Genomic DNA, 26951 nt, shown 5'->3' on the forward strand with positions numbered 1-26951 from the left:
CCCAAGGAATGAGGCAAGAAGGCCACCGGGAATGCCTCAGTCTTACAGAACTGGCATATCCTATCTATGTACATGCAAAAGGCCCTATGGATGTCCAGCATGTGCTAAAGTCTCTCCGACAGATGAGTTGGGTTCAAACAAAAATTGGGCAGGACGAGCTCCCGAACTCTATGAAAGATGGAATTAACCTTGGGAATTGAATGAAGGATCTAACTGGAGAACCATCCGTCAAAATAGGGATAAAATAATGTGCTGAAACTGACCTGACTAAGGATGCTGTTGTGGCCCAGCTCCTGCCCCAAGGACTGTGGATGTGGGGAAGACATCCACATGCTGCAGGCCTGTTTTGCCCCCGGTGGAATCTGCTGATCAAGGCTCCTCTGACCAAGAAGACATGAATGACAGGGAGGAGGAGAGTGTGGCAGACAGCTCAGAAGGAGATCAATTATCTAGCTCCTCCTTGGATTCAGAACAAGAGTTAATGATAGAGCCACGCATGCGGAGAGTGATGCATAGGCAACAACAACGGAGAGATTATTATCAAAGAAAATGAGGCCACCTGTGGTTGGTTGGGGCTGTGGTAATTAGTGAGGCTGCTATAAATAGCAGCCTGTGGGTTTGGCCATTGTGGAGGATTATCTGATCGTTGTGTTTCGTGACTGCTTTACTGACTTTGACCTTTTGTGTGCTGATTTTTCCCCGCTTTGAAACTAAACCAGAGCAAAGTGTGTTTCACTTTGTGAAAGAAGAATGACTTTGAATTGCCTCACAGCTGCAAGCTAAGTGCCACAGAACTGATAAGGGACTTGTACAAATTACCAGTTTGGTTGGAGACGAGTGCTCTTTGCTATACCAAAAGAGGGCTTAGGTTAAGTGAATTTTCATTATAAAGAACATTGTTTTGAATTTTCAAACGTGTGTGTGTCTGAAATTTGTACCTGTGAATTTTTGGGAGGAGTCTACCAGAGAGCCCGACAGAACACCGGGAATGCCTCTGTCTTACAGAACTGGCGTATCCTATCTATGTACAAGGCCCTATGGATGTCCAGCATGTGCTAAAGTCTCTCCGACAGATGAGTTGGGTTCAAACAAAAATTGGGCAGGACTAGCTCCCGAACGCTATGAAAGGTGGACTTAACCTTGGGAATTGAATGAAGGATCTAACTGGAGAACCATCCGGTCCAACTAGGGATAAAATAATGTGCTGAAGCTGACCTGACTAAGGATGCTAGATAGATGAATGCCTGGTAAGCAGATTATTTCCCCTATTTTCCACCCCCAAAAGTAAGATGTATCTTATATTCCGGTGCGTCTTATACTCTGAAAAATATGGTAATCATCATGAAAACATTAAATTTATATGGAATGATCAGCACTTTTTCTCTGAATTGTTATAAAATTTGGGTGTGAATTTGCTGTAAGATTTTGCCAACTCACAGGGGAATTGCGTAATATCGTAGCATAGTGTCTGGGGCCAGAAATAGTTGCTGATTTATGCATCACTTAACCATTTAATTGGGAATGTTTAAATTACATGAATCAAAATAAAAACCAGAAGAGAGTTTTCGAACTCTTGTTTCAGCAGGTTGATTTGTATATTATTATGATCGCTTATTTTCTAATTCTATTTCTACAAATAGAACCTATCTCCTTTAGGTTTTGCCATTATATATAAGGCTATTAGGTACCGTTGCTGCAAACATGATCAAGGCAAGGGATAGTTTTGGAACTAGATGAAAAAGCGTAATAACTTTATGAGATAATCATCAGGTTAAGTCCTGGCATCTGAAGAGATGTGAGGATTTTGCCCACTGCATTGACATAATTAACCATCTGACATTACACTGCACATTTCTAGTTCTGTTATGTTTAAGTTTACAATGTTACTGTAGCAACAGAAAATATTTCTGTCACTGCTGAAAGGGTATCTGATTATTTTCAAAACGGCCAAAATCAGTGCCATATTCTTAGAATATTAAAACCCAATGCATAATGCATTCATCAGCTGTTGGTCTTATTTGAAAAACTGTAATGTTACTAGTTCTAGTGTTCTAGAATCAATAGCACTTAAGACTAGTGATGGCTAACCTTTTCGGCACCGAGTGCCAAAACTGGAGTGCGTGCGCGGTAGAGCACCAGAACCTGGAAGAGAGCAGCTGGCCAGTGCACAGGTGTGATGGAACCTGGAAGAGAAGCGGGTGATGGTGTGCATGCGCATAGAGAAGGCTCTAAGTGCCCCCTCTGGCAATCATGCCATAGGTTCACCATCACAGACTTTGACATATACAGTGGTACCTCATCTTACGAACTCCTCTTCTAATGAACTTTTCAAGATACAAACCCGGTGTTTAAAATTTTTTTTGCCTCTTCTTCCGAACTATTTTCACCTTACGAACCCAAGCCGCTGCTGCTGGGATGAAGGGGTTTCTTTTTTGCCCCTTTTTTGAAGAAAGAAAAGGGAGGGGCTGCTTGGAGTAGGAAAGATTTTGCAGAGAACAACGTGCTTGCAAAGGAACTGAAAGGGTGTCTTTTTAAGAAAGAAAAGGGAGGAGGGAGGGGCAGCTTGGGGGAGGAAAGATTTTGCAGAGAACAACCTGCTTGCAAAGGAACTGAAAGGGTGTCTTTTTAAGAAAGAAAAGGGAGGAGGGAGGGGTAGCTTGGGGGAGGAAAATTTTTGCAGAGAACAACGTGCTTGCAAAGGAACTGAAAGGGTGTCTTTTGAAGAAAAAAAAGGGAGGGGCGCCCCCCTTGCCTTTCTTCCTTCCCACTCACCCTTTAGCCTAGCCTTGTTTCTTCCACCCGCCCCCTTTAGCTGCTCCTCCCTGCCCTCTGTTCGCCTCCCTTCTAAAGTTTGGGATTTTCCTGAAGGATTTGCACGCATTATTTGCTTTTACATTGATTCCTATGGGAAACATTGTTTCATCTTACGAACTTTTCACCTTACGAACCTCCTCCTGGAACCAATTAAGTTCGTATGATGAGGTACCACTGTACTCCTAAAGAATTTTGACCATATGACCAATGATGTGGTAAAGGTGAAAATGGTGATTAGTCACTTTTTTCAGTGCTGTTGTAACTTTGAACAATCACTATCAATATCAACTTTATTTGATTAGTCAATCGACCATATCAAAGCAAGGAAAAGGACCACATCGGTCGTCATAAAACTGTGACTGGTTAAAATACAATAAAATTGGCTAAAATAGAGGGAATTTGAACAAATAATAAGTTAAAATGCAGTATAATATGCTAAAATTGAGTAGTAAAATGTGAGAATATAACTCGTGCAAAGGATTATATTAAACAAATCTAAGATACCGATATAAAATATTCTTAAGTGAGTTCATCTCCTTTGCATGCCACCCCAATATGTTCTGTAAAACGTATTCTCATCTGAACAGCCCTGACTATAAACTTAGCGGTTCTAGAAACTACACATAAATTTGTACCCTGAAGAAAATATGATAATTGTTTATTACAGTCCCAGTGTATGATTTTGTCAAGTAGGGGCTGTAAATACTGAGGTCTTACTGAGGAGTATAGTTTACAATTGAGTAGCACATGTGCAATGTCTTCTATTTCTGGTGCATCACAAATGCATGTTCTCTCAAAATATGGTACTTGGTGGAATCGTCCATATTTGACCATAGAATCTAACTGCTCAATACCTAAATGAATGGTTGTAAATCAAGGCCTACCTGTATCAAGTGACAGTGAGCCAATTAATTAGTAAAAAGCAGAAGTGGGAAATTCCTTCCCCTAAAAGAAATATATTCAAAGACTAATGTCTTCATAGGAAATTTATTTATTTATTTATTAGATTTGTATGCCGCCTCTCTCCGGAGACTCGGAGCAGCTCACAACAACAAAATAATACAAATCCAATACTTAAAAACAATTTAAAACCCTTAATATAAAAAAACAAGTATATATCTCATACAAACCATACGTAAAGCGGAAACGGCCGCGGGGAATCAATTTCCCCATGCCTAACGGCAGAGGTGGATTTTAAGGAGTTTGCGAAAGGCAAGGAGGGTGGGGGCAATCCTAATCTCCGGGGGGGAGTTGGTTCCAGAGGGTCGGGGCTGCCACAGAGAAGGCTCTTCCCCTGGGTCCCGCAAGACAACATTGTTTCATCAACGGGACCCGGAGAAGGCCAACTCTGTGGGACCTAACCAGTCGCTGGGATTCGTGCGGCAGAAGGCGGTCCCGGAGATATTCTGGTCCGATGCCATGAAGGGCTTTATAGGTCATAACCAACACTTTGAATTGTGACCGGAAACTGATCGGCAACCAATGCAGACTGCGGAGTGTTGGTGTGAAATATTATATATCCTAAACAACCATATTGTGCTTGTTAATGGCAGGTTTCCATTTAATTACCAGTGAAAATGCCAAAAGCTATTCACTCAAAAATATTGTACCATCAATGTTATTGTTCAACTATGTGCAAAAATCTGCAACATTCAAACTTCTTCATTCATCAGAAAGAATGGGAAAAGTTTATGTTTCTCATGTTCAGAATTGAGTCTGTTGTAATAAGTTATCTATAATTCTGTAAATCTGAACTTATTTAACTGATATTAAAGTGGCACCTGTAGATAAAAATGATATTTTTCAAAGCAGTGTCTTAACAGGATAAGCAGAGCAGAAATCTTTCAAAATCAGAACTTGTTCTTTATTTTGATATTCACAGACATGATATTCTCATTCATCCAGTCATAATTGTCTCGAAGGTGCTTTTTTCCAAAGGGCAACTGGACTTTATTTTTTTCTTTGAAAACATTTCACTTCTAATCCAAGAAACTGAGAAACTGTAACGATAACCGTACAGCTAAGAAACTGTAACAACATCTTATGGCTATGAATCAGAAATACAAAACAAATAATATGAGAATCTACAAAGAGAAAACAGAAATACAGTGATACCTCGTCTTACAAACTTAATTGGTTCCAGGACGAGGTTCTTAAGGTGAAAGGTTTGTAAGACGAAACAATGTTTCCCATAGGAATCAATGGAAAAACGATTAATGTGTGCAAGCCCAAAATCCACCCCTTTTGCCAGCCGAAGTGCCCGTTTTTGTGCTGCTGGGATTCCCCTGAGGCTCCTCTCCATGGAAAACCCCACCTCCGGACTTCTGTGTTTTTGCAATGCTGCAGGGGAATCCCAGCAGGGGAATCCCAGCATCGCAAAAACGAGCACTTTGCTGGCAATGGAAGTTTGGAGGTGGGGTTTCCCAACGAAGGGAGCATCAGAGAAATCGCAGCATCGCAAAAACACTGAAGTCCTCGAAGCCCCACCTCCGGACTTCTGTGTTTTTGTGATGCTACGATTTCACTGAGGCTCCCCTCGCTGGGAAACTCCACCCCCAGACTTCCATTGCCAGCGAAGCGCACGTTTTTGTGCTGCTTGGATTCTCCTGCTGGGATTCCCCTGCAGCATCATACAAACACGGAAGTCCGGAAGTGGGGTTTCCCATGGATGGGAGCCTCAGGGAAATCCCAGCAGCACAAAAACGGATGCTTCGTTGGCAACGGAAGTCGAAAGGTGGGGCATCCCAGTGGCGGCGGTGGGTTTGTAAGGTGAAAATAGTTTGTAAGAAGAGGCAAAAAAATCTTAAACCCCGGGTTTGTATCTCGAAAAGTTTGTATGACGAGGCGTTTGTAAGACGAGGTATTACTGTAATGGCAATCAGAAGGAAAAAACATACCTTAAATATAGCAATAAAGGGATTAAACATAAATCATCAAAGTTCAAATATCTAGGAACATTCACCAAAGACAGAAAACAGAAGAAGAAATTAACATATGATGCAGTAAGACAAACCAAATATTGGGACAGTTTGTCAACTCCTACAACATAAGGTAGTTCAACATAAGATCACTACAAAGAAGTATATCATACAAGGCATATTCATCCCCACCCTATGTTACAAGCGCCAAGCATGGACACTTACAATAAAACATAAACAAAATTAGTCACCGGGGAAATTAGATGTTTGAAGAAAGTTGCTGGAGTGACCAGAAGAGATAATATCAAAAATGAGATCATAAGAGAAAGAATTGGCATAGGACCAATCTTAAACCACATATAAAAACAGCAAATAAAGTGGTTTATCCACCTGGAGAGCATGTCTTAGGATTCCATACTGTAAAAGGCATATAAAGAAGTGAAGGTCAAAAGACCTGAGGCAGCCCCAGAAGATGGAGAGACAACATTAAAGAATACAACAACAGCATTAAATAACAATGGTTGAGGCCACCAAAAGAGTAAGAACTGGAACTCTGTAAGTCCCTGAAGACATCTAAAGTCATAACCGAAGGTGAAGAAAGATAAGAATATCAGTTTTGTAGTGTTTAATTGTTAATTGAGATAGGATTTTTGATAATTAGAGAGAAATGAAGGGCATTAGATTAAGTGGAAACAAAAATACCTAACTATACCTAAATATAGATAAAAATATACTAAGTGTTGTGGTTCAGCCTGACGCAGATCAAAGGCCAGCTGCGTCTCTGCTGGCTCCATCCCCGGAGGAGGCTGACAGCGAAGAGGAGGGGGCTGAGCAGTCGGACGGGGGAGGGTCCAGTCAGGAATGTGACGAGGAAGAACAGCATGGGAGCCCAGGGAAGGGGCCCTTCCCTGCCAGTAGCTTGGAGTCATTAGGTGACGAAGCACAAGCTGTCATTGACATGCGACAGAGACGTTTAGATCAAAGGAAGGAGCAATTAAGGAAATATTATCAGCATTGAATAAGGAACACCAGGGCTTGGGTGTGGTCCTCATTAGCAGGGAAGGGTTTATAAGGCAGGCAAGCTATTGAAGCCATGTGGAGCATTATCAGTTTGGAGTTCCTGTAACCTGCATTGTTTCTCGGCGTCTCTGTTCCTGGCTTGTGGCCCAGCAGTCTTGAAGACCCGTGGGAGGTGTATGTCTGTTATCTACAGCCTCGTCTTGGCAGCAAGAATCCTATATTGATGCATGGACAATTGCCTTCGTGTATATATTTGGAGTTTCAGTGTTTTCCTGCTTTGTAAGGACATTTTCTGTTAGCTTCGTTTTCCTTGAACATTATAAAACTGTATTTGAATTTTACCGGTGTGTCTGGCTTGTCCTTTTGGGTTGGTTATAGCTTCCGGAGTGACCCAGACAGAACACTAAGCAACCCCAATTAAGTCAGTACTCTATGTATATGTACACCCACACACCATATAAACATACATACATGGCAATACTAAACAGAGCCTTCCAGTAAATCTATACTAACACTAAATCCATACTAATCATTTGAAAGTAATGCATGAGAGCATGTAAAGGCACACTTTGGAAACACAGGGAGTCCTCAACTTAACTCAAGTTCATTTAGTGACCAAAGTTTCAACAGCATTGAAAAAAGTGACTTATGACAGTTTTTCCACATTTATGATCACTGCAGCATCCCCATGGGTCATGTGATAAAAATGCAGGTGCTTGGCACCTGACTCATAACAGTTGTAGTAACCCTGGGACTGGGGCGGGTTCCAGTTGCATTTCGCTATTGGTGTGTATCCGTGTTGCAGTATAGCATGAATGTTGGAATAGGATTATATCATATTACAGTGTTCCCTCGATTTCCGCGGGGGATGCGTTCCGAGACCGCCCGCGAAAGTCGAATTTCCGCGAAGTAGAGATACAGAAGTAAATACACTATTTTTGGCTATGAACAGTATCACAAGCCATCCCTTAACACTTTAAACCCCTAAATTGCAATTTTCCATTCCCTTAGCACCCATTTAGATTATTACTCACCATGTTTATTTATTAAAGTTTATTTTAAAAAATGTGTTTTAAAGGCAGACAAAAGTTTGGCAATGACATATGATGTCATCAGGTGGGAAAAACCGTGGTATAGGGGGAAAAACCGCAAAGTATTTTTTAATTGATATTTTTGAAAAACCGTGGTATAGACGTTCCGCGAAGTTCGAACCCGCGAAAATCGAGGGAACACTGTATATATATCTGGACCTCTAGCATAAAAATGCTCTGCTTACCCTGATTCTATTATAGCCAGGATAGGACGGTACTAACCTGCCTAGTATGTATTACTGGTGAATTACAACAGGGAAACGACTGACCATAAAAAGGCTCAATAAACATCTCACTGATAAACAAGTTTACATCACTCCAGACAGGACATTATAGGATCAAAGGGGGAGATTTACATTGCCTGAAGCAAACCCAGGACGAGAGGGTGATTATGGAGATTGGTTGTGATAAGGCAGAAGGCTTCAGAGAAATTAGGTGTGAGAAACATTTGCTCAAAGGAAAAGTTTCTAGGAAATTGGTTTGTGGGAAAGGAAGGACTCAAAGATATGTCATGTTTGAAGTTATGTTATTGGATGTTTGTGTATCACTTGACATGTACGTGTAATTATCCCCATTTTGCTCATGCTCCCAAATAAAAAGAAGTACAGTGATACCTCGTCTTACAAACGCCTCGTCATACAAACTTTTCGAGATACAAACCCGGGGTCTAAGATTTCTTTGCCTCTTCTTACAAACTATTTTCACCTTACAAACCCACCGCCGCTTCTGGGATGCCCCACCTCCAGACTTCCGTTGCCAGCGAAGCAACCGTTTTTGTGCTGCTGGGATTCCCCTGAGGCTCTTCTCCATGGGAAACACCACCTCTGGACTTCCGTGTTTTTGTGATGCTGCAGGGGAATCCCAGCAGCGCAAAAACGGGTGCTTCGCTGGCAACGGAAGTCCGGAGGTGGGGTTTCCCATGGAGGGGAGCCTCAGGGGAATCCCATCAGCGCCAAAATGGGCGCTTCGGCTGGCAAAAGGGGTGAATTTTGGGCTTGCACGCATTAATCACTTTTCCATTGATTCCTATGGAAAACATTGTTTCGTCTTACAAACTTTTCACCTTAAGAACCTCGTCCCGGAACCAATTAAGTTTGTAAGACAAGGTATCACTGTACACAACTCTATGCTGTGTCACTTCACCCAGAGGGAATATGTGTCCAAGTCTTCTTCCTAGGATTCGCGTTCGTGAGTGATCCCACACGGCTGGGTTGCTCTTAGCCCCTTTGAAGACATTGTCTTCATCAGGGACTTTGACAGCATCCACATATCCGTGCACATGCGCATTTTCCACCATGCGGTTTCACTTCCTTGCATGCTTAGGATGACATTACATGCCGAAACACAGCTCAGGAGGTTCTCAGCTGTGCTTCAGATGAAGAATAAAAATCGGAATTGACGCGAGAGTGGGCAGGCTTTTTTCATCATGCAGACTCCATCTAAACCCGGAAAAATAATCACTGAAAATTACATCATCACCAGGCTTCAATTTATTGATTGATTTATTTGCATTTATAGACCGTCCTTCTCCAGTGGACTCAGGGCAGCAAACAAGATAAAATTCATTTTATAATCCTGTTACTAACTTAACAGCTATACATCTCCACCCCATGTCCAGTCAACGAAGCAGTGGAAGTGACGTGCCGGTGCCTGGAGGCTGTTGGGGCCTGGATAGGTGTCAACAAACTCAAACTCAACCCAGAGAAGAGGGAGTGGCTGTGGGTTTTGCCTCCCAAGGACAATTCTATCTGTCCGTCCATTACCCTGTGGGGGGGATTATTGACCCCCCTCAGAGAGGGTCCGCAACTTGGGCGTCCTCCTCGATCCACAGCTCACATTAGAGAAACACCTTTCAGCTGTGGCGAGGGGGGCGTTTGCCCAGGTTTGCCTGGTGCGCCAGTTGCGGCCCTGTTTGGACCAGGAGTCATTACTCACAGTCACTCATGCCCTCATCACCTCGAGGCTCGACTACTGTAATGCTGTCTACATGGGGCTACCTTTGAAAAGTGTTCGGAAACTTCAGATCGTGCAGAATGCAGCTGCGAGAGCAATTATGGGCTTCTCTAAGTATGCCCACTCCAACACTCCGCAGTCTGCATTGGTTGCCGATCAGTTTCCGGTCACAATTCAAAGTGTTGGTTATGACCTATAAAGCCCTTCATGGCACCGGACCAGAATATCTTCGGGACTGCCTTCTGCCGCACGAATCCCAGCGACCGGTTAGGTCCCACAGAGTCGGCCTTCTTCGGGTCCCATCGACTAAACAATGTCGTCTGGCGGGACCCAGGGGAAGAGCCTTCTCTGTGGTGGCTCCGACCCTCTGGAACCAGCTACCCCCTGAGATTAGGATTGCCCCCATCCTCCTTGCCTTTCATAAACTCCTTAAAATCCACCTCTGCCGTCAGGCATGGGGGAACTAAAACATCTCCTCCTTGCCCATGTTGTTTTGCTGTTTGATTGTTTGTGTGCTTGTTTTTTATATATATTGGGATTGTTTTATGAATTTCTTAACTTAAAATTGTAATTGGATTGGTGGGCATTGGATTTGTCACTATGTACTCTTTTTTGCTATTGTTGTGAGCCACCCCGAGTCTGCGGAGAGGGGCGGCATATAAATCCAATAAATCTAATCTAATCTAATAGCTGCAATGATCCACAACTGTGGCAAGAAAGATCGTAAAATGCAGCAAAATTCATTTAACAACTGTCTCGCTTAACAACAGAAATTTTGGGATCTATTATGGTAATAAATTGAGGACTACCAGTAGTTAAGCTTGTCTAATTTCAAGCCATTCCAAGATGTTTCAGCATTTGAAAACAGCTCAAAACAAAACTTTGCTTTAACAATTCAAAGAGCAATGCATTGTACTCTATATGTACAATGCATTGTACATATATACATAAAATACACTATATGTATTTTGAAACTCGCATCTGAAAAAAAATTCCACAACCTTGTATCTTGACGATATGAAAAACATATTATGTAACTTCACAATTCCTTATTTCATAACCTTTAGACATGCCTGAATTTACAATCTAGATCTGAAAGCTTTTGAGAGCTTTACTCATGGTCTCGTAGTTCAGGTTTGATTATCCTAAAACTTGAGATGATTTATGAAAGTGAAGAGAAAGCTGTCCACTAATGGGTATATGCTATAATAGACAACTAAAATAGAGCCATCTGTCAGTTATAAAACCAAGTTCTTGGAGTAGCTCCTTACAGACTCCATCAATAGAGCCTCACTTATGAAACACAAAAGGTATATTCTATCTGGTCCTCCCTATGGCAGTTTTCCTAAAAGCTCCATTTCCCCCTTAATTTTGTTATGTCTCATAGGTGACTGCAGTTTAGTATAGCAGTATTACTAAGAGTAATTACAAAGAGAAGTTTCATGGAGGGACAGAGCATGCTGGCTGTATGGCTGGTTGCACTTCATTCATATAGGGCAATTAGGGTCACAATCATTTGCAATCAAACACACACTCAGATAATAAATAGTCATTTCAATAAAAATACACTGCTCAAAAAATAAATAAAGGGAACACTTAAACAACAGAATATAACTCTAAGTAAATCAAACTTATGTGAAATCAAATTGTCCATTTAGGAAGCAACACTGACAATCAATTTCGTTTTGTTGTCAGCACATTCAACTTTGTACAGAACAAAGTATTCAATGAGAATATTTCATTCATTCAGGTCTAGGATGTGCTATTTGAGTGTTTGTTTATTTATTTATTTATTTTGTCCAATACGTAATACACATTGAAGAGAAAGATATGTAATAATATAAAGTAAAGAAAAGAATAGAAAAAAAGATATAAAAGTATAGATTAACATATTTCAAAGGAAAAAAAGATAAATGAGATAAGGAGAGACAATTGGACAGGGGACGGAAGGCACACTGGTGCACTTATGCACGCCCCTTACTGACCTCTAAGGAACCTGGAGAGGTCAACCGTGGATAGTCTAAGGGAAAAATGTTTGGGGTTAGGGGTTGACACTACTGAGTCAGGTAATGAGTTCCACACTTCGACAACTCGGTTGCTGAAGTCATATTTTTTACAGTCAAGTTTGGAGCGGTTAATATTAAGTTTGAATCTGTTGCGTGCTCTTGTGTTGTTGTGATTGAAGCTGAAATAGTCATTGACAGGTAGAACGTTGCAGCATATGATCTTGTGGGCAATACTTAGATCGTGTTTCAGGCGACGTAGTTCTAAGCTTTCTAGACCTAGGATTGATAGTCTGCTTTCGTAGGGTATTCTGTTTCGAGTGGAGGAGTGAAGGGCTTTTCTGGTGAAGTATTTTTGGACATTTTCAAGGGTGTTGATGTCTGAGATGTGGTATGGGTTCCAGACAGATGAGCAGTAGTCTAGGATGGGTCTGGCAAAAGTTTTGTAGGCTCTGGTGAGTAGCGTGAGATTGCCAGAGCAGAAGCTACGTAGGATCAGGTTAACAACTCTAGAAGCCTTTTTGGCTATATTGTTTCAGTGGGCTTTGGCACTTAGATCATTTGATATTAGTATTCCAAGGTCTTTTACTGAGTGAGGGGTTGGCTGTGAGATTTTGTTTATTCAGTTTATATATGAGGTTCAGATTCTTTTTGCCAATGTGAAGGGTAGAACATTTGCTGGTTGATATCTGAAGTTGCCATGTGCTAGCCCAATGTGATACAAAGTTGAGGTCTTTTTGGAGAGTAGATGTGTTGTCCGTGGTGTTGAAAAGTTTTACATCGTCCCTTTATTTTTTTGAGCAGTGTATATAGAACGGGAAGAAACATATATAGAAGGGGCGAGTTGATGCATCCCCAAAGTATAGTGATGATGCTGAGGCCAAGATCAGTGACTTGGCAGCAAGCCTAGATCAGCAGAGTTTTTCTGGATAGAAACCAAAGAATTGTCCACATGTGCTCCACTAGGCTCCTCCTCAAGAGGATACCAACAAGAGAATCTGTGACTGAACTGCAAATCAAGTGTCAGGAGCCAAGGAAGAAACATCAAGCTCTCCTCCTGAAGGGGCGTCTGCCTGAAGGACACTGGATTCAATCCAAACTCCATTTCTGAGTATACATTGAGAGCACCTACAAAGAGCAGCTAGTTCACCCGGTGACTGTTCTTTCAATCTGGGACAATACCACAATTTATTTATATATTTTTATTTATTTATTTATTTTGTCCAATACACAATTAGGGTTTTTAGTGGATACACATAGTAAAATACATGATGAAGGTTATAGAGGAGATACTCATAGTAAAATATATCTAAGAAAGAATAGAAAAGAAGGTATAGTAATAGAACATATCAATGAAAGAATAGAAGAAGAGATATAGGAAGAGAAGAAAGGTATAGGAGATATAGGAGAGCAATAGGACAGGGGACGGAAGGTACTCTAGTGCACTTGTACTCGCCCCTTACTGACCTCTTAGGAATCTGGAGAGGTCAACCGTAGATAATCTAAGGGTAAAGTGTTGGGGGTTTGGGGATGACACTATGGAGTCCGGTAATGAGTTCCACACTTCGACAACTCGGTTACTGAAGTCATATTTTTTACAGTCAAGTTTGGAGCAGTTAATATTAAGTTTAAATCTGTTGTGTGCTCTTGTGCTGTTGTGGCTGAAGCTGAAGGTAACAATGAAAGGTAAAAAATGAAAAAGAAGGAGGAGGAATTCTTTATTAGCCAAGTGTGATTGGACACACAAGGAATTTGTCTTTGGTGCATTGTCTCAGTGTACATAAAATAAAATATATATTTGTCAAGAATCATGAGATGCAACACTTAATGATTGTCATAGGGTTCAAATAAACAATCAATATTCATATAAATCATAAGGATATAAGCAACAAGTTACAGTCATGCAGTCTGTTAGGATTCTGTCCATAACGGTTGGGTTGGCAATATATATAAACTAACAATATGTGTTGTAACTGAGCTATGTCTATTTAGTTGAGGTGTTGCAGACTGCCACAAGAGGGAGTGAGAGTTCAAAGCTTATTTCTCTGAGTCGCCCTCTCTGTTTCTCCTTGTCTGACTTCTCACTGTTAGGCATGCTCTACATTTTGTCTGCAATCTCTCTGTATTGTAGTTATGTATTATAGCTAAAATGTGTTTAGGCTTGATATCTTTGCTGATTATGACAAAGACAACTGGTAAGAAAGACTATGTACTTGGTAATATTTGGGTTGTTATTTTGACTTATTACAGGTATGACTGTAAACTGTTTATCTGAATATGTTATTTCTCAAAGTAAACTTTAATTCAAGCTAGTATATCTTTGTGTGGCTGAGTAGTTATTAACAACTAATCTCAATCTAAACATTTCTGTGTGTGCACAACCTTGGTAAACAAGGATTACTCTCCTCATACATTAACACAGTCGTGTGGGAGGAGATGGGTGATAGGAATGATGGGAAAAACTAGCAGTAATAGAAATGAAATCTTAGTGAATAGTTTGACAGTGGTGAGAGAATTATTTGTTTAGCAGAATGATGGCTTTAGGGGAAAAAACTTCTTGTATCTAGTTGTCCTTTTGTGCAATCCTCTATAGATCTAAAACGAATTAAAAACAAAATCTTTTAAAGAAAAGATAGAGGGAAAAGTGTATAAATAAAACAGATAACTGAAGAAGCAACTTCTGATGTTCTTAACAGCCATTACAAATAGACAATATCACTTCATCACCTTTACATTACGTAGTTCAGTTCTTCCCACATTTAACAATTTCAATTGGTAAATTGAGAAATCCTCAATAAATTTATGTCCATTTTCAGGAAAAACTCCATAAAGGATTTTCAATATTTTATAAAAATACTTATTAAATCCACAAACAAATCAATTTTATAATCTGTTCTATGATGTACTACGATGTACTAAATTACCATTAGTAATTAATAATATTATTAGTATTCTACTTTTTTTCATTCTTAGTTTAGTGTTAAGATGTTGTCATAGTTATCATTTTCCTGACAAAGTACATAAGTCTGTTTATTACACATTCTTAACTTTTAATTTCTTAAGCTGTATCTGTACACCTTGTCCACTTTTACATGCATGTCTTCTTCCCATTCTCAAAGGATGTAATGGAGAAGAAGCAAACTCGGTCATATTATTTTAAAGGACATGGGAGTGATATTTAGTTTCTATTTATAATAGTACAAAGAATATACTCTATGTTTTCTTTCTTAATCTCATTATTTTGTATATTTTGTGTTTCTTACTTGTAAAAAAATCTGATAAATTTTATATTTCAATTTAAAAAAAACATGGAAGAAATGGAACTGAGATTTAATAATTACTGTCTGTAAAACAGGTTATATGCTCTGTAACAGTCAACTCTGTTGCAAAGATATAGAACTTGAAGGCAAACATCACAGGTATGTATCTATTGGAGAAAACTCTTAGAAACTGAACTGAGTACAGAAATGGATGTACAGTGATACCTCATCTTACAAACGCCTTGTCATACAAATTTTTCAAGATACAAACCCGGGGTTTAAGATTTTTTTGCCTCTTGTTACAAACTATTTTCATCTTACAAACCCACTGCCACCACTGAGATGCCCCGCCTCCGGACTTCCGTTGCCAGCGAAGCACCTGTTTTTGTGCTGCTGGGATTCCCCCGAGGCTCCCCTCCATGGGAAACACCACCTCTGGACGGAAGTGGGGTTTCCCAGCGAGGGGAGCCTCAGTGAAATTGCAGCATCGCAAAAGCACAGAGGTCCGGAGGTGGGGTTTCGAGGACTTCGGTGTTTTTGCGATGCTGCGATTTCACTGATGCTCCCTTCGCTGGGAAACCCCACCTCCAGAATTCCATTGCCTGCTGGGATTCCCCTGCAGCATTGCAAAAACACAGAAGTCCGGAGGTGGGGTTTCCTATGGAGGGGAACCTCAGGGGAATCCCAGCAGTGCAAAAACGGGCTCTTCGGCTGGCAAAAGGGGTGAATTTTGGACTTGCACGCATTAATCGTTTTTCCATTGATTCCTATGGGAAACATTGTTTCGTCTTACAAGCTTTTCACCTTAAGAACCTCGTCCCGGAACCAATTAAGTTTGTAAGACAAGGTATCACTGTATATTAGCTATGAAAATACTCTCTCACATTACATCTATTAGTTTCGTGATCAGAGCATAAGGTATTTTATTGTACAAGTTTCTGGATGTTATTTCTTGTGTCTCTTGCCCCTATGGGCATGTGTCCTGTCCAGCTGCCAATAAGATAGATGTCATTTCCCTCAAGAAATACATTGGCAGCATTTCATATATACAGTATGTAGGGCAAAGACTGGGTACTCCACTCTGAACTACATGATGAATTAGATTCTTTCACTACTATCAGCAATCTCAGTCAGAAGGGCTGTTTTGGCAGTCACAGGCCAGTGACCATATATCATTGTTACATTGCACAAAAAAAATGGCTTAAAAGGAGAAATAGTAGAGATGGTGTGCGTTGTAAGTCACCTTAAAGATATCTCACCTATAGCACAACCACCTATTTCAGAGAATTGTTTTGTTGCAATATCTACATTGGAGCTCTTTTTATTTGTCATGTATAACTGGGACAGTACTATTTCCATATAGAATTGCTATTTGGTAGGTATGTTACAGCACGTTCAGGATGTTAAACATAAGCAGAAAATGCAACTGAACACATTGCATCATAAGTGCAAGGGGATTGAGGAAGTTGCATAGCATCATGTACTTCGACAGTAGCATACTTTCGGCTGTGGCGAGGAGGCCTTTGCCCAGGTTCGCCTGGTGCACCAGTTGCGGCCCTATTTGGACAGGGAGTCATTGCTCACAGTCACTCATGCCCTCATCACCTCGAGGTTCGATTACTGCAACGCTCTCTACATGGGGCTACCTTTGAAAAGTGTTCGGAAACTCCAGATCGTGCAGAACGCGGCCGCGAGAGCCATCGTGGGGCTTCCCAGATTCGCCCACGTATCTTCAACACTCCGTGGCCTGCATTGGATGCCGATCAGTTTCCGGTAACAATTCAAAGTGTTGGTCATGACCTTTAAAGCCCTACATGGCATTGGACCAGAGTACCTCCGGAACCGCCTGCTACCACACGAATCCCAGCGGCCGCTAAGGTCCCACAGAGTTGGCCTTCTACGGGTCCCGTCAACTAAACAATGTCGTCTGGCGGGCCCCAGGGGAAGAGCCTTCTCTGTGGTGGCCCCGGCCCTCTGGAATCAACTCCCCCCGGAGATTACAACTGCCACCACCCTCCTTGCCTTTCGTAAACTACTTTAAACCCACCTATACCGCCAGGCATGGGGGATTTGAGACATCTTCCCCCAGGCTCATTATTATTTATGTTTGGTATGTATGTGCTGTTTGGTTTTTAATTATGATAGGGTTTTTAGTTATTTTTAATATTAGATTTGTGCCATTGTAATATTGTTTGTATCATTGTTGTGAGCCACCCCGAGTCTTCGGAGAGGGGTGGCATACAAATCTAATAAATTGAATTGAATTGAATACCATCTCCAGAAACAGTACTGTCTCATTCATCTTATCATTATTCAAATATTTTCAAGATGAATTGGGAAATAAAGATGATCAAAGAAACTTCAATACACAAGAGATAATTTCAAAAGATCAAGTACAGTGTTACCTCTACTTAAGAACTTTTCTAGATAAGAACCGGGTGTTCAAGATTTTTTTTGCCTCTTCTTAAGAACCATTTTTTACTTAAGAACCTGAGTCCGGAAAACTTTCCCAGGAAATTTGAGAGCGGCACGAAGGCCCGGCTAATTTCCTGCCATTCCCTCTTTAATCCCGGCCATTTCTGGGCTGCCAGAGGAGTCTTTCGGTGGCGCTTAAGTAGCCTTTGGCAGTCCAGAGCGAACAAAGTATTTTCCTTTCTCTGGGCGCTTGGAGAGGGAATAAACCTCTGTCCCTTCGCTCTGGACAGCGACTGTCCTCCTCCTCCTCTTCTTCCTCCTCCTCCTCCTCCCACCCAAATTCCAAGCTTTTATTTCTTCCCTAATGGGTTTGCAGGCATTATTTGCTTTTACATGGATGCCTATGGGAAAAATTGCTTCTACAGTGATCCCTCTATTATCGCGAGGGTTCCGTTCCAAGACCCCTCGCGATAATCGATTTTTCGCGATGTAGGGTTACGGAAGTAAAAACACCATCTGCGCATGCGCACCCTTTTTTTCTATGGCCGCGCATGCGTAGATGGTGGAGTTTGCGTTCCCCGCCGCCCACGCAAAGGGGAAACCCCGATTCGGCTCCTCGCTGCTGCTGCGCTACCGAGCAGATCAGCTGCTGGGCGGCCGAAGGAACCTTCCCTGGGTCTTCCCGGCCGCCCACGCAAAGGGGAAACCCCGGCTCCTCGCTGATGCCCCCGCTCGCCCGCCCGCCAGCAAGAGGGGGAAGACCCAGGGAAGGTTCCTTCGGCCGCCCAGCAGCTGATCTGCTCGGCGCAGCAGCAGCGAGCAGACGAAGATCGGGGTTTCCCAGCCGCCCACGCAAAGGGGAAACCCCGGCTCCTCGCTGATGCCCCCGCTCACCCGCCCGCCGCCCTCCAGCAAGAGGGGGAGAGATAGAGAAAGAGAGAGAAGGAAAGAAAGAGATGAGAGAGGGAGGAAGAGAGTGTGAGAGAGGAAGAAGCAAGATAGAGAAAGAGAGAGGGAAAGAAAGATGAGAAAGGAAGGAAGAGAGTGACGTCATCGGGTGGAAAAATCGCGATATAGCGTTTTGCGAAGATCGAGATCACGAAACTCGAGGGATCACTGTACTTACAAACTTTTTACTTAAGAATCTAGTCACCGAGCGAATTAAGTTCTTAAGTAGAGGTACCACTGTATATGCATTTCATATTAGGCCTGTGTTTCATCCAGGGTATCATAAATAGCATATTAAGAACAGGAAGCATTTTAATCACAAACACATGCATGCACACGTATGCACACACACACACACAAACACCTTTTCTTCAAGTTACTTTTAGCCGTCTTTACTTGCCTGTGCATGCACAGCCCTTCCTATCATCCTGAAGTATCTACAAGAACAGATATATTAGTGATAGGAAGAAGAAAAACTGCAGCATCACGAAGCTTAGTACCGGGAATAATACATGCATTGATGGGAATAAGGAGATCGCTGACCATTTCAATAGCTACTTCTGTTCAGTTTTCTCAAAAGATACCTTACAAAATAATACTATAGAGGGATATAGCATTGCCTCCAGCTGTACGGATTCAGTTCCAGTGATCTTAGAAGCCGATGTCTTAGAAGAACTTGAACGATTAAAGATAAATAAGGCAATGGGTCCAGATGGCATCCACCCCAGAGTTCTTAAAGAACTCAGATCTGTGATTGCTATCCCCCTGACTGATTTGTTTAACCAATCCTGTTAACAGGAGAAGTTCCTGAGGATTGGAGAATGGCCAGTGTTGTGCCTATCCACAAGAAGGGCAGTAGAGAAGAAGCTGGTAACTACAGGCCAGTTAGTTTGACATCAGTTATAGTTAAAATAATGGAGACTCTACTCAAAAAGAGGATAAATCAGCACCTAAAAAACAATAACTTATTGGACCCAAATCAGCATGGCTTTACTGAAGGCAAATCATGTCAGACTAATCTCATTGATTTCTTTGACAATGTCACAAAGGTGTTGGATCAAGGTGGTGCCGTGGATATTGCCTACCTGGACTTCAGCAAAGCCTTTGATACGGTTCCACATAAAGAGCTGATAGATAAATTAGTGAAGATTGGACTTAATCCCTGGATAGTTCAGTGGATTTCAAGCTGGCTGAAGCGTAGACATCAGAGAGTTATTGTTAATGGTGAGTATTCTGAGCAGAGACAGGTTACAAGCGGTGTGCCACAAGGGTCTGTTCTGGGTCCTATTCTTTTTAATATGTTTGTGAGTGACATAGGGGAAGGTTTGGTAGGGAAGGTTTGCCTATTTGCCGATGACTCTAAAGTGTGCAATAGGGTTGATATTCCTGGAGGGGTCTGTAATATGGTAAATGATTTAGCTTTACTAGATAAATGGTCAAAGCAATGGAAACTGCAGTTTAATGTTTCCAAATGTAAAATAATGCACTTGGGGAAAAGGAATCCTCAATCTGAGTATTGCATTGGCAGTTCTGTGTTAGCAAAAACTTCAGAAGAGAAGGATTTAGGGGTAGTGATTTCTGACAGTCTCAAAATGGGTGAGCAGTGTGGTCGGGCGGTAGGAAAAGCAAGTAGGATGCTTGGCTGCATAGCGAGAGGTATAACAAGCAGGAAGAGGGAGATTGTGTCCCCTTATATAGAGCATTGGTGAGACCACATTTGGAGTACTGTGTTCAGTTCTGGAGACCTCACCTACAAAAAGATATTGACAAAATTGAACGGGTCCAAAGACGGGCTACAAGAATGGTGGAAGGTCTTAAGCATAAAACGTATCAGGAAAGACTTAATGAACTCAATCTGTATAGTCTGGAGGACAGAAGGAGAAGGGGGGACATGATCGAAATATTTAAATATGTTAAAGTATTAAATAAGGTTCAGGAGGGAAATGTTTTTAATAGGAAAGTGAACACAAGAACAAGGGGACACAATCTGAAGTTAGTTGGGGGAAAGATCAGAAACAATGTGAGAAAATATTATTTCACTGAAAGAGTAGTAGATCCTTGGAACAAACTTCCAGCAGACGTGGTTGATAAATCCACAGTAACTGAATTTAAACATGCCTGGGATAAGCATATATCCATTGTAAGATAAAATTCAGGAAATAGTATAAGGGCAGACTAGATGGACCATGAGGTCTTTTTCTGCCGTCAGTCTTCTATGTTTCTATGTAACTTGGAAGAAGACATAGCCACCTTAACTTTATTCAAAAGGTAGTATTTCATATGTGTGCCCTTGCATTTCAAAGCGGCTCTTTTGAAGCATTTAAACAGCCCCTAGTCTGGGGTCTTCCAGATAAATTGTGTTGAATCCGTGAGGGGAGGACACAAATAACTGAGGCGAGCCGGACCGTGAACTAGAACAAGCTTAACAGAGCAACAGCAATCACAACAAGAAACAGCTCAGTACAACAATCAGCAGCAGCTGCTGCATCTGACAGCTCTTTTATAGCTGGTTGTCAGATGCAACAACCAATAGGGAGCCTGTACATTCCCACTTTTGAGCAGCTCCCGTTCTGGCCAATCAGGGAGGTTCCTAAGCAGATCTGAGTGTCTTAAGGGCATGTAGCAAATTAGAAGCCATTTTTTTCATGGGTTCTGTTTCCTTGCACTTGTTAACAAACAAACAGTCAATTTTCAAAATCTTCAGGTGTTCTGGACTTTTAACATGTATGAATTTGCCAAATGTTAGCATTTTTGACCAGGAATAATCTTTAAACTCTGTTTGTGTGTTATGTTCCTGGTTACACACAGTTTACTTTGTGTGTAAATGATGGCATAAGCATGAGATTGTAAATAAGAAGCCTTCAAATATCCTGCTAAAAGGGAAGGGGAATATGGTTTTAAAGGAGCAACAAACATCTCTTCACTATTTATTTATTCATTCATTCATTCAATTTTTATGCCGCCCTTCTCCTTAGACTCAGGGTGGCTTACAACATGTTAGCAATAGCACTTTTTAACGGAGCTAGGCTATTGCCCCCACAATCTGGGTCCTCATGCTTGTGACATGACTTCCTGTTGACTTGAGTGACACCACTTATGCAAATATGGAAATAATTGCAACAGGTGGCACAGTGCACAATTTGGAAGGGCCCAGCTTACAATCTTGTTATCACTGAAAACTGCAAGTAGCATGTGCACAGTTTGCATAAAAAACAATGGTGAATTTATGAAAGCTACTCCAATTCTTAATGTTGGTTTATGGATCATGAAATATTCCTTCTTGTATAAGTAAAATGTAGTCTTTCAGAAGTTTTATCAATTATTTTTAGCCTATGTAAAGTCATCTTAACAGGCTAAAAACATTACATATATTATACATTATGGCTCCTGCTGTTTCATCCTGTCAATATGGACTATCAGATTTCACTGAGGGATGTCAGATTTTATTATTTTCATACATGACTTTCCAAGATTAATGTAGGGTGTCCAGAAGTCTGTGGCAATCTACTTTCTTGCTAATCTTGGGGGGAAAGCTATGGTTATTAAAATGTATGTGTAGCACAACAGACATAAATTGGCAATGCTCAAAATTCATTCTTTTTGTGTAACCAGCATACTACTTTTAAAAAATAAATTCTTGTAAAATTTCTTTAAAAGGTTTCCTTTTTCACAATAGCACCAGACAGTATTTCTAAAACTTCATGGGAACAATATTAAAACAATTAGATGTTAAATGATCTGAATCATAAGGAGGAATACACTCATACTATATAGAAGATTTAGAATATGTTCATTTTTTTCATACATTTTGCCTCCTGGTGATCAATTCTGGAGTCCTGTTGACTAAACAATGTAGGTTGGCAGGACCATGGGGGAGGGCCTTTTCTGTTGCCACCCCAGCTCTATGGAACTAACCCCCCCCCCCCCCCCCAATGTTCGCACTGTTCCCACTCTACTGGCTTTTCGAAAAACTGTTAAAACCTGGTTTTGTCGACAGGCCTCGGAGCCATGAACTTTAACATCAGATGTGCCCGAATTATGTTGTCTGATATGTATGTTTGTTAGATTGGTTTTTTCGAGGGTTTTAAAACGGGTTTGTTAGGGTCATAAGGTTTCGATTTCTTTTTTATTATTGTACTATTGTATTGTTTTTTATTGTTGTAAGCCGCCCTGAGTCCTACAGGATTGGGTGGCATAGAAGTTGAATAAAAGCTAAATATTTCTCAGCCTTAATGCATATGGGGATAACTATCCAATGGCCCTATTTAGTTTAACTCAGTCCCTGTTGGGAAAAACAGGCCAGAAAATCATCTGTAGGGCTACTTGTGATATATTCTGACTATCTGGCAGACATAATTGCTTAGAACCATTCTTAGATTCCAGCTGATCAGGTTTGCCAACCGCTCCATCTTATGAATTTGACCTGGGATGAGTTTGAGTTGAGTCTACATGGGGCTACCTTTGAAAAGTGTTTGGAAACTTCAGATCGTGCAGAATGCAGCTGCGACAGCAGTCATGGGCTTCCCCAGGTATGCCCATGTTACACCAACACTCCGCAGTCTGCATTGGTTGCCGATCAATTTCCGGTCACAATTCAAAGTGTTGGTTATGACCTACAAAACCCTTCATGGCATCGGACCAGGATATCTCCGAGACCGCCTTCTGCCGCACGAATCCCAGCGACAACTAAACAATGTCGGTTGGCGGGCCCCAGGGGAAGAGCCTTCTCTGTGGCGGCCCCGAATCTCTGGAACCAGCTCCCCCCAGAGATTAGAACTGCCCCTACCCTCCTTGCCTTTCGTAAACTCCTTAAAACCCACCTTTGTCGTCAGGCATGGGGGAACTGAGATATTTTCCCCGGGCCTATATAATTTATGTATGGTATGTTTGTATGTATGTCTGCTTAATAATGGGGTTTTTTAAATATTTTAAATTTTAAATTGTAAATTATTAGATTTGTCATGAACTGTTTTATTGTGTTGTGAGCCGCCCCGAGTCTACGGAGAGGGGTGGCATACAAATCTAATAAATAAATAAATAAATAAATAAAATAATTCTTGAAGAAGTTGACAACAACCCTGGTGCCACAGTAGTTAGAATGCAGTATTGCAGGATAACCCGGCCCACAGTTTGGAGTTTGAGCCTGACAGCTCAAGGTTGACTTAGCCTCGCATCCTTCTGAGATGAGTAAAATAAGAATTCAGATTGTTGGGGACAGTATGTCAACACTCTAAATCGCTCAGAGAGTGTTGTAAAGCACCATGGAGCAATATATAAGTTTAAGTGCTATTGCTAAGATTCTCTGTACTTTCTCTGGCTTGGCTACTGCATGTTTAAATCCAGATCCCTCCTGTGTTATTAAGATAGCAAGGGAGGTTACCCGCTAGTTGAGTCTGTACTGTCTCTTTGAGAGGAGTGGAGCCCTCAAACTTTGAAGGAGTTCTCCAAAAGGAAAAAAAACCCCTCATCAACTTTCCTTCTTTCTTTTTTTTAGGGAAGGTTGTTGAGAAAAAAGTTGGACTTTCAGTCAGGTTGCAAGCCAGATTCAGTAGCAATACCGCTTCTGTTATTCTTGTTGACTGAGTCAGAATAGAGCTCGCGCATTAATGTTTATGCTCCTTAATCTCTCAACATCTTTCAGTAGTGTCTATGATAGTGTCTTTCTGGACCATCCACAGGGATTGGGAGTTTAGACCATTGTTTTATGGTGATTCTTCCTTCTCCTTCCTTCCATTACTATTGTACATGAAATTGCTGGATGTAATTTATAACATGGATGTAACATATAGAACAATGGCAGTAACATATGATTCAGTTTTAATTTTGGAAAACCATTTAAGAGAAATAGAATATTAGTAGAAAAACTAAAGGAATTTGATGTGTTGATTAGATTTAAAGTAACCAACAGCAAAGATGCTAACACAAAATATGATAGAAGCTCAAAAAGAAACATATTTAAAACTAAGAAAAAAGTGAGATAGATATTACTATGAATCATGCATAGATCATTTCAAAAAACATGTCATTAAGTTAAATTAAGAAAAATGTCAAGATGGGCAAAGTAACAAATCAATAATTGAGAAGAGTGGTAAAAATAAATGTACTGCCTAGAATGACTCCCCCTCCCCAAATAATACCCTTTTTGACTAATGATACAGCTGTTCAGCAGTGGCAAAAATACAGTATATATAGTTTTTTATTCTGCTTATTATAGATGAAAGAATGACTGACTATTGTTGAGAAATAAGAGAATGTTGGAACTAGAAGAGCACAACCTGAGGTTTGGGTGGCATGTATTTTTTATGGTATAATAAAGTCAAAGTTAACAGAAATTTCAAAAATCATTACCAGGAACACAACATTAAGAATAAGGAAGAAATACAGACCCAGTCTTTATCCAAAAATTCCTCTACTAGCATCATCACAAGAAGTATTTTATTGTACAGAAACAATGGGCAAAGAAAAATAGTGAATATACAGTGGTACCTCGGTACTCGACCACAATTCGTTCCAGAAGTGTGGTCGAGAACCGATTTGGTCGAGTACCAAATTTATTTATCCCATAGGAAATAATGGAAATGGATTTAATTGGTTCCCAGCCCGTTAACTCGCTGGGAACCAATTAAATCTATTTTCTTTATTTCCTATGGGATAAATAAATTCGGTACTCCAAGCTGCAGGAAGGATGGGGGCGGCTGCAATCCCGGCAGCTTTGGGGGGCATCTTTCCTCAATGCTTCGTACCTGTAAGCAGCTGCAAAAACTTTCTCCTTCCGGCTTCCCTTCGAGGAGCAACAGCGCCGGGAACATCACGTAATGAAGGAAAGCTGCTGGAGCGGCGGCAACTGCTGAGATGGCTCTGGCGGCTTCCCTTCATCACGTGACATTCCCGGCACTGTTGCTACTCAAAGGGAAGCCGCCGCCGGGAAGGAGAAAGTTTTTCCAGCTGCTTACAGGTAATAAGAGGAAGCAATGAGGAAAGGAGCCCCCCGAAGCTGCCGGGATTGCAGCCGCCCCCACCCTTCCTGCAGCTTGGAGCTCTTATAGAGCTCCTCAGCCCCCTGAAGCTGCTGGGATTGCAGCAGCCCCCGGCGGTAACATTTCTGATAGTGAACAAAATTTTCTGTGGCTGTTCGGTATCCGAATTTTTGTTCAGATACCGAAGCAAATTTTTGCCGAAAATTTTGTTCGTTATCCGAAATGTACGAGAACCAAAGCGTTCGAGTACCGAGGTACCACTGTATAAAGATTTGTTAGTACAGGAAAATGGAGAACATAAGCGGAAATTGAGAAAATAATTGATTGCAGAGGGATTTAGTTGTCAATGGTTTTCATATGCATAATTAAGAGAAAGATTAATATACATTTTAAAATATAATATAAAATGGAATTTGAAAATGAATTATGTATAAATGTTGAGTACAAGATTGCTAAAAATTATAAACCTTTATTGAGATTTGAAACAGGAAAAATAGGTTCAAGGGTCTATGACAAAAAGGGGCAGCACTTTGGTTTTAACAAGAGGAAAAGTGGTTTAAAAGTTTGAAATTCACACTGTCCTACAATTTAAAAGATAATTGTTATAAAATGATGAACCAGAGATACAGGTCACTGGAGAAATTGGCACAGCTCACCAGAGAAATTTTCCCAGATGTATAAAGGGACTAATTACTTTGGAAATATGAAAAACGTGAAGGGACATTTTATTATGCATGGTGGACCTGTGAAAAAGCAAAAAAAAAAAAAAAAAGTATTGGAAACAAATGCATACAATGAAGAGAGAGAGAGGAATAATTTCCAACCACAGTTGCCCAGATAAATAAATAAATAGCCAGCCTATCAGGTGACCTGAGGAGGCTGACCACCACCCCATCATGTAAACCTGGCCAATAAAGGTGCACCAGAGAGTCAAAAATTTTCTAAGAATGATAGACATGTAATACTACATGCAACAACAGCGGCAAGAATTACATATGCGCAATCCTGGAAGCAGGAATCCATCCCAACGATGTATAGTGTGATAACAAAAATTTATGAGGTAGTAGAAATGACCAAACTAACATACGAATTACAGGACAAGAATATGGAGGACTTTCACAACAGCTGGGACAGATGGTATATCTGGATTGCCAAAAACAAATTAAATTGAAAGAAAATTAGGAACCCTAAATCCAAATTTAGAGAGAAAAATAAAATTGATACTAAGAAAAAAATAATAACAAATCAAGCATTACTATACCATTGAAAAAACAAAAAAACTACATAAAATTGACATAATAACAAGAAATTGAAAGGTTGTATATATGCAATAAATATGTAATAATTATCAAAAGGAAGATTTTCCTTTTTGTATTATGTATAAGCTGCAAGCCAAATACACTACCCCTTAGGTGGTGCAGATTTTAAGTAATGATACCAAACACTGTATGTATAAAGCAAAATGCTTTATTTTCTTTTTCCCCCTCTCTTTTCTTCTCTCTATATGTGCATGTAGTGTATATATTCTTATTTTGTCGGTTTTTTTCCATGT

General features: G+C 40.8%; 1 protein-coding gene across 3 annotated transcripts in view; it reads right to left on the minus strand.

Annotated features, from left to right (window-relative positions):
* The window catches only part of ZNF827 (zinc finger protein 827), a 184077-nt gene that overhangs the window by 122037 nt on the left and 35089 nt on the right, over positions 1–26951 (minus strand). The gene's annotated exons all lie outside the window — the stretch shown is intronic.

Source organism: Erythrolamprus reginae, chromosome 7 (genome assembly GCF_031021105.1).
Source record: "Erythrolamprus reginae isolate rEryReg1 chromosome 7, rEryReg1.hap1, whole genome shotgun sequence".
NCBI classification, from domain to species: Eukaryota; Metazoa; Chordata; class Lepidosauria; order Squamata; family Dipsadidae; genus Erythrolamprus; species Erythrolamprus reginae.